This window comes from Canis aureus, chromosome 20 (assembly GCF_053574225.1).
Source record: "Canis aureus isolate CA01 chromosome 20, VMU_Caureus_v.1.0, whole genome shotgun sequence".
In the NCBI taxonomy this organism is placed as follows: Eukaryota; Metazoa; Chordata; class Mammalia; order Carnivora; family Canidae; genus Canis; species Canis aureus.
Window position 1 is genome coordinate 6,489,383 of NC_135630.1, and position 13,669 is coordinate 6,503,051.

Below are 13,669 nucleotides of genomic sequence, written 5' to 3' on the forward strand. Positions count from 1 at the left end.
AGGTGGCCTTTTCCGAAGGTAATTAGATATTGCCGAGGCCTGGTGTGCCCTGCATACCTGCTTCCTTGATTAGAGCTTATCCCATAACAACGGATCAATGGTACCAAAAGATTCATTTCATCATTTAAATGAGTTTACTTAAATGAGTTGGCTGCTGTTTGTGTTTTTGTCTTTCTTTATCATGTTTTCCCACATCAGATGGTCTCATGAATCATAACACACATGCAAATGAGGAAAAGCATATTGAACATTTTTCTCCTAAAAATGTCACTTTGTAGTGTGTATAAAGTTCCCACAAATTGATAGGTCACGTAGATTGGAGCAGAGTTTTAGATGTGGGAGGGCTATGCATTTGAAAGATGAGGAAAGTGAAGTCTAGAAAAGTTTAAGTGACCTGCCCACGAGACCTGACAGGTCCTTCACCAGAGGCAAAAAGGAAAGACAGCATCAGCTCTCTCGTCCTTGGTTATTTTGCCTGCTTGGAGTCAAGTTCATTGATGATAGAAGGAAAGTTCCCATTTTTCCAGATGCCGAGAAGTACAGGAAGAGGCATCTTCAGCTCTGGAGATGCTGAGGCACAGTACTCCATGTGCAGCTGCCACTTCTTTTGATTTCAGAAGATAACAATTTCTGCTAAGAGGAAAATAAAATCCAAAATTATAGAAAGGCAGGAAATGATGATGACACACAGTCTTTTGTTGATTTTTTAGGTGGTTAATTATCAGTTGAATTAATGGTCATTTATCCTTTTCCTGCTTAGAAATTGTTCAGTTCCAATTTTGAGAAGTTAAAGTCAGAAATGTTTTCTGAAGTGAGGAATGCAGAGGGGGAAGAGAGCTAATTATCAAAGCATAGACAGAAAAGAGATTTTGCAAATCAGCTAGCATTGTTAATAGAAATATTAAATAGAAGACTTTGTTGGCTTTCATGAACCAAGTGTTAAACGCTTAATTCTTACACGGATAATTGGGAAACTTACTATTATCCTATTAATCTGTCAACAATTTTACTTGCTTATGGAAAAAAAATAGGGTAATTATGGTATCACTATACAGATGGCTCCCAGCTTATGATGGTTCGACTTTCAACTTTATGATGGTGCAAAGGTGGTTCAGATTCAGTAAGCGTCACCCTTTGAAGTTGGAATTTTGATTTTTTCCTCGGCTAGTGATATACAGTATGATACTCTCTCGTGATCCTGGGCAGCAACAGTGAACCACAGCTCCCGGTCAGCCATGCGCTCTCAAATGTAAACCGCTGAAACACTTGCAATCACTCTTTGCCCATATGACCATTCTGTTTTTCACTCTTGGTACCGTGTTCAACAAATTACATGAAATATTCAATGCTTTATCATAAAATAGCCTGCATGGTACATGATTTTTGCCCAGCTGTAGGCTAATGTAAGTGTTCTAAGAACATTTAGAGTAGGCTAGGCTAAGCTATGCTGTTCATTAGGGTAGGTGTGTTAAATGCATTTTTGACTCAGGCTATTTTCAGTTTATAATGGGTTTATCAGGACATAATTCCACAGAAGGTCAAGAAAGATCTGTATGGTGATGATACCTTTTAGTCCTGCAAAGTGTTGCTCCGTGGAGAGGGGGGCAGTCAGAGAAGGATAGGAGCAAACCCCTCTAAGTCAAGCCCTAAGATAAGGGCCATCCTCACCCAAGTCTAAGGCCAGCACAGGATTGTGGATAGGACACACGACGTAGACATAAGGAGTCTGGGGAAATGATGACGCATCCAGTTGGAAATGTTCTAGAGGGAATTGGAAATTTCAGCTTGAAAATCAGGGTTGAGTATGTAAATTTGGGTCTGTTTTTTAGAATTGATCATGGAAGCCTGGAGACTGAGTGAAATTTCCACGGAAAAAGAATATGGGGTGGAAATAAAGAAGACGATTGAGATAAACTTGGGAAATGTCTGCACATATGTAATTTATTGATTTAGATAACACTGTCCTTACAAATTATCATTTTATTTATTATTATTTTTACCATAACAACAATTATGATTTATGGAACCACTAGGCACCAGGCAGTCTGTATGGATTAGCTCATTTTATCCCCACATTTCTTTGAAGTGACTTATGATTAGCCCCGTATTACAGGTGAGAGAATTGCTATAGATTGATTATTTTCCTTGCATTTCTACTCAATAAACAAAGAATAGCAACCATGGCAAAGAAACTGCTCACTTTTGCTTTCCTGTCGTATAGCTTATTCTCATTTATGTACAGATCCTCCTAAGAAGAGAGTAGAGACCTGCCATGGGTGTGAAATAGTAGATTGCCTGAGGTGAAGGGAGTGCCTGCTTGGAAATTGGTTTTTGTCGAAATGACGTGAAAATTGTTGACATTTGTCTGGAAGCAAGAGAACCGGATTTACCTCTCCCCGTGTAGGTGGATGAACTAAACTCTCCCCCAGCTTCTCTCTGTCTCTGAGTTATTACGTAACTCAAGGAACAGTAGCAGCAGACAGAGGATGCATTTCCAGGTGCTCAGGGACGGTTGTTGAATCATCAACAGACTCATGACATTTCTAATGTTTGGTGTTGCTAAACAAATTGTGCATAGGTGTAGTCATTCGTACAGTCCCCCAAGGTAATATGGGCTCCTTTTGGTGATGTATGAAAATCAAAGTTCTTTTAGATATTTTAATATGAGCATTACACTGGAAAACACTGGAGAAAGAACTCTTACTTCCGAGGCAATGTATTTTATTTAAGAACAAATGGCATTATTTTCAGTAACAAGTAAATTGTGCTGTTCCTGTGGAAAAGAGTACAACAAATGCACTTAGTATTAGGTAATCATAGAAATACATATAGTTTTCCTCCCTTGGGAAAAAAAAAGTTCAAAAGTTAAAAAGTTTAAAGGAAAATTTAAAAGAGTTGTAGAGGTAAGGAATTTTAATAAACTAAAACCTGGTGACATTCTACAATCTTTGCATACTTGGACCTCTTTTATTCTATGATGCCCATATATATATATAAATAAATACATTTTCATATATAGGCATAATATGACATTTGAAATTATTTCTGATGACTCGAGTTTGCAAATGTGGATCACTCAGGATGGGCTGTGTTATGCTAGAGAAGCACTGAGGGAAAAAAAAGAGAGAAGCACTGAGGGGGGCACTTGACGGGATGAGCACTGGGTGTTATTCTATATGTTGGCAAATTGCACACCAATAAAAAATAAATTTATAAAAAAATAAAAAAATTAAGAAATAATAAAAAAATAAAAAAGAAATAAACAAATTCAACTTTTAAAGGCTTAAAAAAACAAAAGCATGTTTCTCCCTCAAGATACACGTCCACAGTGGATTGGCTGGGGTGCTAATCAAAATCTTTACAGCTGGAGACGAAGATGAAGGAGTTTCTGCAATCTGCAGCTTAGTCAGTCAGTGGCAATGGCAGAGAAACCTTGCGAATTCTGTACTATCAGAGCATCTACTCAATATTTGGTGACTGGCACTGATGACTAGCACACTAGCCCTGGATGTAAGCGTTCAGAGGCAAGGGTGAGGTTTGGGTGTTCATGGATCATCTTCACAACTTTTAAAGGCAGGTCATATTCTTGCAGCTTCTTATGAACATATTATCTCATTTGTTTAAATAAGTAAGCATTTTTCTAATGAGGTCAAGATGAAATTTGCATTACAGTTTTGCTCTGTTTCACCTCACTTTGTTCCTCAAATAAAACTGTTTTTCTAAGTCTAGTCTTGTAAAGAGTATAATCTGGGAATTGAGGTAAGTGATTAAGAATGGACTTACCCCTGGGGCCCCGGGGTGGCTCAGTCAGTTAGGCATCTGACTCTTGATTTCAGCTCAGGTCATGATCTCAGGGTCACGAGATCGAGCCCTGAGCCCTGTGTTCATGGAGCCTGCGTAAGACTCTCCCTCTACCCGTCTCCCCACTCACTGTCTTGCATATACTCCCTCTCTCTCTCAAATAAATACATAAATAAACAAATAATAGAATAGAATAGAATAGAATAGAATAGAATAGAATAGAAGAATAGAATAGAATAGATTTACTCCTAAAAATGTCAACAATTTTTACTATGTTCATAGGGAGATTTGGGGTCAACTTGAACTATGAAACTCGACATTATTTTTATTTGATTTTTTAGAAGTGTTTTGGTACATTTTAGAATCCAGAGCGACACTGGTTTCTATTTGTTAAATATCACAACAAATGTTGGAGAGCTTATTGTTTTGAATCTTTAAGCTAAATAAAGATCAGAGAGCCACGGTACAGTCCTCTTGGAAGGATGCACAAATTTGTCCTACGCTGATTTGAAAGCAGACTGTATTTTAAGAAAAGCTTTAAGATTGCTGCTGAGCATGGAGAGCATTTGTCTTGTGCGTGTATTCATGCAACTGAAATTGAACTCATTCAGATTGTAAGACGGATGATATATTTGCAATACATTTTGAACATTGTCCTCCAAAGATAAAAGGGTGAATGGCACAATCACTTTTTAGACCTATAATTCTGGGCACCATGCGCTGAAATGATTTTCTGATTCACTTATTTCTTGAGGCTCTGTTCCTGACATGTGTTTCATTTGCTTTCTAAGTGCATTAATTAGCGGCATCGGAATCTCTTTCTTAGCACTAATACATAAAAAAAAAATCCTCATACTTACCATTATGGTTTATAGCAGTTAATATACAGCAAAAAATTGTAAGATTTTCTCCAATTACATAAGGCAGCGGGCGAACAGGTGAGTTGCCTTTGAACAAAATCAAAAGATCTGACTTTACCAAGCCTCTTTTCATCCAATTATCCATTTCACAATTATAGCTGATTACATAAATTTCTAGATTCTAAATATATGTTTCGTGTTTATCCAAGTATTTTGATAAATTCCATTCTTACTCTTACTCTACTAACTTCTATTAAATGTTTCCTTTGTTTTGTGAATAATTTATATGCGCCTTTTCTTTTTCCATCAAATAGTTACTGAGTATCTATCTTACTCTGTGGCAGGCTGCTGAGCTTTAACTGACATCGAGTCCCTCCTTCTCCAAGCTTGCTGTCTGGTAAGGGAGACAACCATTAATCAAATAATTGCACACTTGAAAGTTGCTGCCTTTAGAAGTGCTGTGAGCTGGGGGAACACGGGATGATTAGAACATGTAACAGGGAGATCTCATCTTGTTGGGGTAGACTGGGGTTCTCTGAAAAAGAGCAGGAGGGTTAGAGACCTGAAAGAGAGAGGAGCTAGCAGCAGGTGGAGACAAACAGTGTCCCAGCAAGGGGCGCAGCCTGTGCAACGGACACTGACACCAGAATGCTGGGGAGCTGAGCTAGGCCTGCAAAGGGCAGAGCCAAGAGCAATAATAAGAGAAACAGTGGCCTCCTGCTAAGGGGGTGGAGAGGCCTGTCACATGCATGCACAGGTCTCCAGTGGATGTTCATTACACTGTGGACTAGGAGGCCTTTGAATGCTTTTAAGCTGAAAAATAATACGCAATTTGAGTTTTGAAGAGAATCATTCCAGTTGTTCTGCAAAGAAAGATTGGAGCTGGGCGAGATGGGTGCAGAGATCAGGTGGGAGGACCTCGTTATTCCTGGGCCACCGATGACGCTAGCTTGGTCCAGGATGGTGATGGTGGCATCAGGGACAAGGGGATACGTCCTAGTAATAATCAGAAAATGAAAGGAACGTGGTGATAAATTGAAAATAGAAATGAGATATCTGTAACACAATTTTCTGAGGTCTGTTCTCAGTGCAGCCTGACTCAGGATTCAATGTCTGGCGGTTGAGACAAAAGTAAATTAAAAAAAAAAATCATGTATTTAAAATCTTCCCATGCACTAAAAATGGATGAATAATGTGTTTGTTTGCTTATTGATTTTATCCAGCCTAATCAATGCATTAATGTCAATATTTTGCGAAGAAATTGAGAACTGGCCTTTCAAATCCTGTCTCCTTTGGAGACACAGTCCACCTCTCACTAGGGTCTTGCTTCATTTGGTGTGGTCTTTCCCCTTAGCCTGCGACTGTGGAATTGGCAGCAAAGGTGACCTTCATACAGGCTTGTTAAAAAAAATCTGCTCAAGAGAAACTGTATTCTGTTCGGAGAAGGCCAGGGCCATTTTACTCAGGTGTGGCTCAGATAATAGGAAATCACGTTATAATAATGTTGAAAGCTACATCATCACCTTGCACTCATAAAAGAGAAATGATTTCTCATAGGCTACGCAAATGTGCACCAGCAGCTACCGTGGCAGATTGGCCTAACACCATTTCAAGTCTTTTTTATTTTTTTCCAAGTTTTTGATGCTAGATAAGCATGTCTTGTTTATGTAAGATTTATCATTCTTCTGGCTGATATCCAAGAACTTCCCTAAGTCACAGCATTAGTTTCCCAGGAAAATCTATTCATTCTGACACAAACGTGTTTCAACTGAGAAGTTGGATGAAGGCCTTTTCCTTCTGTTCCCTCCCGTCGCCCCCCCCCCCCACCCCGTCCTCTTCTATCCTCCCATCCCTACCCCTTCCCCTTCTGATCCCCCTCCCCCCCTCCCTCCCCTTTGCTTTCCTCTCTGTTTTAAAGAGTGACCACTTTTCTTGGTAACGACTCCTTTGGCAATGACTCTTTCATACCCTCATCATTTTATCTGTTAGAATGTCTGTTGACTTTTTCAAACTATATCCAGAATCCAGATGGTTCTTACCACCTCCACCATTATAGCTCTCATTTAAATCAACATCATCTCCAGCCTATGTTATTGCAATAACCTCTGACTAGTCTTCTGGCGTTTAAGCTTGCCCCAGGGTTATATTCTCCCCACAGTAGTGAGTGACCCTTGAGCAACGTCCCCTGTAGCAGAACACTCCTGCAAGTAGATGGTTCCTTGGCTGTCCCTCTCAGAGTAGAGGCTGGGTCCCTATCATAGTCCTAAGGACACTGCATTATTACTGCACGTGGGCTCACCTCCTTCTCTCATCCTCTCATCCTCTCATCAAGGAGCTCACACCCTGCCCTCCTTGCTGCCTCTCAGACATTCCAAGCATCCTCCCACATTAAGACTTCTTGGTTGCTATTTTTAATGCCTGGATGTTCTTATTCCAGATATTGTGATTCGTTCCTTCACTTTTTTTCAGGGATGTACTCAATAATTGTCTGATCAGAAAGGCCTTTTCTGACTACTTATCTAAAAGAGCACCTTTCCTATCATTCTCAATTACTTTTTCCTGCCTTAATTATCTTGGTTGTACATATCAATGTCTTAACATATATGTGAGTTTATTTACCTCTTTCTTTTTTCTGCTGGAGTGTAAGCCCTATGATAGTTGGGGCTTTGACTTTTGTTCAGCCTAGCATCCCCAGCATTTAGAATAGTGCCTCATATCTACCAGGTACTCAATTACTTTTTTTTATTTTATTTATTTATTCATAGAGATGCAGAGAGAGAGAGAGAGAGAGAGAGAGAGAGACAAAGAGAGGCAGAGACACAGGCAGAGGGAGAAGCAGGCACCATTCAGAGAGCCCGATGTGGGACTTGATCCAGGGTCTCCAGGATCACGCCCTGGGCTGCAAGCGGTGCTAAACCGCTGCACCACCGGGGTTGCCGGTTTGGTTTACTTTTGGTTTAAGGAAATTACTTTTGGTTTAAGGAAAATATTCCTTAGGTACTCAATTACTTTTTGTTTAAGGGATAAATATTGCTATAATTCACATTTTCTAGAAGACAAAAAAGGCAGAGAACTGATTATTCCCTAAAGACACCAGAAGAAATGAATCTCTGCCCACAGTGATTTTAGGATGTTTGACCTCCAGAACCATAGGAGAGAACACATTTCTGTTGCTTTAAGACACACTAAATTGGTGATAGTTTGTTTCAACAGCAATAAAAAACTGATAAGCTTCTGGAGCTATCTAAGATGCAGCCTCATAATCCTTTTTCACTCAGTGCTTCAGGTATGTATGGGTTGGAATTGGCATACATGGTAGTCAGTGTTGTTCACTAAATATTTATGGATTTTCTTTTGGGTATATGGTGGGATTGTGTGTTACTGCCCCCTTGGAAGTTAGGTGTGTCCATGTGGCTTTCTTAGATGATTAGTTAGTAGAAGTAGCATAGGTAACTTCCAGGTGAAGTTTATAACCCCTTGCAAATTTTGCCATACTGCCATTTTTCTTGTTGGAGTGTAGAACCTTGAAATAAATAAATAAATAAATAAATAAATAAATAAATAAATAAATAAATAAATAAATTCATTATATAAATTTATTTATTTATTTGTTTGTTTGTTTATTTATTTATTTATTTATGTATTTATGTATTTGAGGAGCGAGGGAGAGAGAATCCCAGCAGACTCCCCACCAAGCACGGAGCCCACAGTGGGGCTTGATCCCCTGACTCTGAGACCACAACCCTAAGATCACAACCTGAGCTGAAACCAAGAATGTAATGCTCAACCAACTGCACAACCAGGTTTCCCACAAGTGTGGAATCTTGATGAGACATTCTCTCCATGAGCCTAGCCTCCTGAGAAAATAATGAGCACATTTCCTCAGCCGACACCAATGGACTTGTAGTGTGAGTAAGAGATCATTTTGTGCAAGCTGCTGAGATTTGGGGGTCATTTTGCCTAAATAGTAAAATCTAGCTCAAAGATTCTCAAGCATTTTGATCTTAGTATCTTTTTTACAATCTTAAAAAATCTTGATATCCCAAAAAGTTCTTGTTTATGTGGGATTATCTATCAATATTGATCATGCTAGGAATTAAAATAGGCATTCTTAAACAATTCACTTAAAAGTAAATCCATTTTATGTTCACATAAAAAATATTTTCATGAAAAAAACTGTATTTTCCAAAGCAAAAATAGTTTTATGAAGATAGTGGCCCTTTTATAGATATTTGTAAATATTTTTAATGTTTGACTTTATGCAAGCCAGCTGGATTCTCATATCTGCTTTCACAGCATTCAGACTGTTGCCATTTGTTGTGGCTGAAGTATATGGAAAAGATCCAGCCTCTCATAATTATATTATATAGTTGTAAAGGAAGAAGTATTTTAATACCCTTTTCAGATAATTGTGGATATTCTTCTTTGATATTACACTAGAACTCTGTAAGCAGTAGTTTTTTAAAGATGAGTTGCAAGGCAGAAATGAAATCATATTAATGAACTTCTCACTGTTACATGAGATCCATTAGTGTGTCTTTTTTTTTTATTATTCAGGTATAATTAACATACACTGTTATATTAGCTTCAGGCATTAACAATATAATGATTCAACAATTCTATACATTTCTCAGCATTCGACCGTAAGATTCCTAGAAGAAAACATAAGCAACACTTTATTTGACAAGAGCTATAGAAACATTTTTCTAAATATTACTCCTCTGGCAAGGAAAATAAAAGCAAATTTAAGCTACTGGGACTAAATCAAAATAAAAAGCCTCTGCAGGGATCCCTGGGTGGCACAGTGCTTTGGCGCCTGCCTTTGGCCCAGGGCGCGATCCTGGAGACCCGGGATCGAATCCCACATCGGGCTCCCGGTGCATGGAGCCTGCTTCTCCCTCTGCCTGTGTCTCTGCCTCTCTCTCTCTCTCTGTGTGACTATCATAAATAAATAAAAAAAAAATTTAAAAAAAAAGAAAAAAGAAAAAAGCTTCTGCAGCTAAAGAAACTGTCAACAAAACAAAAGGGCAATTTACTGAATGGGAAAAGATATTGACAAATGACATATCTGATAGGGGGTTAATATCCCAAATATATAAAGAACTTATTCAACTCAAAACCAAAAATACAAATAATCTAACTAAAAAGGGGCAGAGGACTCAAAAAGACATTTTTCCAAGACAGAAAACATCCGGATGACCAACAAACACCCGAAGAGATGTTCACCATACTAATCATCGGAGAAATACAAATCAAAACCATAATGAGATACACTTCACACCTGTCAGGATGGCTAAGGCCATTGGTCTGTCTTGCCCGTAAATGCATGTAGGCCTGACTCTGGAAAGGCATCCATTTGGTCGTTTGAAAAACATTGACTCATTGGCTTTTGCAGATCTTCTAAATGTTAACATATTTCATTATACAAGATCAAAACTCAGTTCTTTAGTATTGCTAACAAAACCTTCAAAAAGGTTTTTATGTCAATAAGTTGTTAAAACACTGTTGCCAGACACAAGTTTCACAAAATTCTAGCATTCTTTTGAATATTCAAATTCCATTGAGTTTTGAGTATCAGCATTGTTTTCCTTGAAGTATCAAAACTCAATTTGTCATCAAGAAACACTCGATTCTGCAAATATCAGCAAAATAAGCCTGAATAATTATGTTTTTGGGGTAAACTATTCTTTCACATAAAAATGGTACATAATGAAAAGAACGTAACAACGTGAACAGTATTTCCCGGAGATGACCACATGGCCAGCAGCTTCTGACATGGCTCTTAATGATCCTCACCCCTAGGAAATCATGCCTTTGTGTCACTCTCTCCCCTTGAATGTGGGCTGGAGCTGATGACTTGCTTTTAACAAATAGAATATGGCAAAAATGAGGAGGTGTCACTCCTGTGACTGGATTATAAAAGACTATGATTTCCATCTTGCTGGATTTCTCTCTCTGGTTCTTCTCAAATGCTTGACCCCATGGAGAGGGCGACCTGGCCAAGAACTGAGAGTGCCCTCTGGCCAATAGCTGCAGGGAACTGAGGACCTCAGCCAAGAACCTCAAGTAGCTGAATCCTGCAAACAACCACATGGAAAAGGTTGGAAATGGATCCCTCCCCAGTTAGACCTTGATATGTTTGTGGTCCCAGGTGGCACCTTGATCGCATCCTTGTAAGAAACCTGAGCCAGAAGACCCAGCTAAGCAGTACCTGAATTCTTGACCCACAGAAACCAAGATAATAAATGTGTGTTGTTTTAAGCTGCTAGGTTTTGGGGTAAACTATTCAGAAATGGATAACTAATACAACTATCTACTTCATATATAGAAGTGCTTTATAGATATGTTTAATTTTTGTCACACGGAATATTGAAGTGTGTCCTTAAGTTCCAAGATTTAATGAAAAAAATAATGTATTTTTACTAATTCATCAAAGAACTTCTTAAAACTGGAATTATAGTGCGTGGGGATGACATCGACACAGTCTGCTAGTACCAGTTGGCTCTACTGCCTCAATTGGTTATAAGCACTCAGTGATTCTGTTGCATCTGTACCGTCAGTGCAAATGCCAACATAGTGAAAGAGGACACAAGCCAACACAGTAAAAAGGACAAATGATGTATTGGGAATTGCTTCGATTTCACAGAACTCTTGAAAAGTTTCCCGGGATCCCTCGGGATCTGGGGATCATACCTTCAGAGCTGCTGGTACAGACCATCCCAATGATCACCTGAGATGAATTGTTAACTTGCCATCTCTAGTCAATGTATTACTACATAATAAAGTTGCTTCGGGGATGGCAATGCAAAATGCTCTTCATCTAAAAAAGAAAAGTGGTTTTTACAAAGTTTTGAAACTCTGCCTAGGGAGTACATGCATGTGATGGACTCTGCTTATCGATTCAGGACTCCTGAAGCATGCCTCACTCTCGCGTTTACCACCCGTCCAGGCTTATAAATATCAAAGCAACATTGGTTATCACTGTTACTTGCTGCTGCTCATATCAGCATCTTATTTCTTGAACAGGAAAGGCAGTGTTTGTATGTTTTTGTGTATGTGTTTGTGTGGGAACGTGTTTTTGTAGGAGTTCTGTAAGAAGGAATCTAGTACAGCTTGGATAAGATTGATGACTATTTCCAAGTACCTAGTCCGTGCCTGGTTCAGCAGCACATATACTAAAACCGAAATGATACAGAGATTAGCATGGCCCCCATGCAAGGATGACATGCAAATCCAAGTACATATTTCACTTGTATCTTATTATTACTAACATTGGTACTGTAGTGAATAATAATAATACCTCCTTAGGGCAAGGAATTTAGAAAATAAATATGTATGAATCAAAAATTATGCATTATTTTCCACCTAGATAAAATCCTTGCTATTTTTTTTGTGTGTGTTTTCTTTCTTTTCATGAATTTGAAATTCAAATGGGTAATATTTTTAAAAAATTTAACAATATTAATGGGCAATTTGAACCCTAGAACTTGCTTTCAAACTTCTGCAGATAGAAGTTCTTGCACTTGCAGGTAAATTAAACACCGAAGTACATTGATTTCATTGTGAAGAATCATGATTTCACATCAGAAAGGCATCGGTATTCTATTATCCAAAATATTTTTTAAAAGTTAAAGCTTCTTCACTCTAGGTTAGTTTTGTTTATATTGTTAAACATTTTATGTAAAGTGGTAATAAAATATGTTTTTGGCCTACTTTTTACATGCTGTCCTATATATTTTATAGACTCTAAGTTCACATGCGTGCATGCATCAATATACAAATTATAAAGCAAAGGAAAGACATAGTAAGAAGCACATCATAATTATCTTGTATTTTTAAGTGATGGAGATAACATGTTTCAAGTTCCTGAAGATTGATGTTATTTTATTAATTATGGATCCCTAGATATTAATTATGGATCCCTAGCTATTAATTATGGATCCCTAGATATTACAAGGCAGTCAGCAGTGGTTTAAAATGAAGGTGATATTCCCGTATGCATCCTACTCCAGAGCATGTCATGGTAGATTAACTGAGCTCAGATGTCTCCGCTGTTGATCCTTGTCACAGTGGCTGAGCTGATCCTTTGTAGCTGATTGACACGTTATGACCAAAATTAATACTCTAGCCAGACCTCAGATAGACTGTCATGATGAAATCTCTCATTATTTTTCCACCTTGATTTATACCAAAGAGTAGATACAAGTCCCTAAAAACACAATGGAAAAAAATCTGAAAATAAGTAAATATTTTCTGTGGCTGGCTACTTGCTCATTTCTTTTTCACACTTACACCTATTGATTTCAAGATGAAATTAGTTTTAAAAATAAAAGTGTTCTTAAATGGTATAGAAACAGCATGTTCTTCTATCTTTCAGGGGTCAGAGAAGGGTCACTGTATATAGTTATATATACACATATACATATAACTATATATATAACTGTTTTATGTTTAATGGCCAGGGATTCCTGCTATTAAAAAGCTGGGTTCTAGGCTATTACTGTTCTCATTTATTATTTATGAAGCTCTGTCAGTGTGCATGGTATTTAATGTTCGATGAAATTGTCCCAGACAAATTCCCCTCCCTCAAGAGCCTCCATGCTGAAAACAGGAGAACGATGCAGGTGAGGAGTTGTAGGAAGGACAGAGAGCGATTAAGGGTTGCACACTTGGCATTGATTTGCCCAGTAGGTGGACAGCGAGGGGGACTTGAAGCCCGGGAAATGATTTTGAGATTGAGAAGCCATTCAGTACAGTGAAACCAATAACTAGAAGCAAGGAAAGGCATCCGAAAGGAGATCTCACCCTTTAAGTGAGGAATCTACATCTTCACCTCTGACATTTCTTCATACGCTGGGTTCACCTGGTTTCTCAGCATCACCTTACTTACTCATCGTGTTCCAAACTAGTGGGTCTCAAACTTGAATATCATCAGAGTCCCGTGCAGGCCAGTAGACGTTGTTAAAACCAGTTGTGATTATGGGGCCACATGTTGATCCAAGTATCTG

General features: G+C 38.4%; 1 protein-coding gene and 1 non-coding gene across 2 annotated transcripts in view; both read left to right on the plus strand.

Annotated features, from left to right (window-relative positions):
- INPP4B (inositol polyphosphate-4-phosphatase type II B) overlaps nt 1–13,669 on the plus strand; it is a 711,205-nt gene that overhangs the window by 270,781 nt on the left and 426,755 nt on the right. The gene's annotated exons all lie outside the window — the stretch shown is intronic.
- LOC144292049 (U6 spliceosomal RNA) lies at nt 11,813–11,917 on the plus strand. The gene has a single exon (XR_013359589.1). It is a non-coding gene; the product is annotated as a U6 spliceosomal RNA (small nuclear RNA).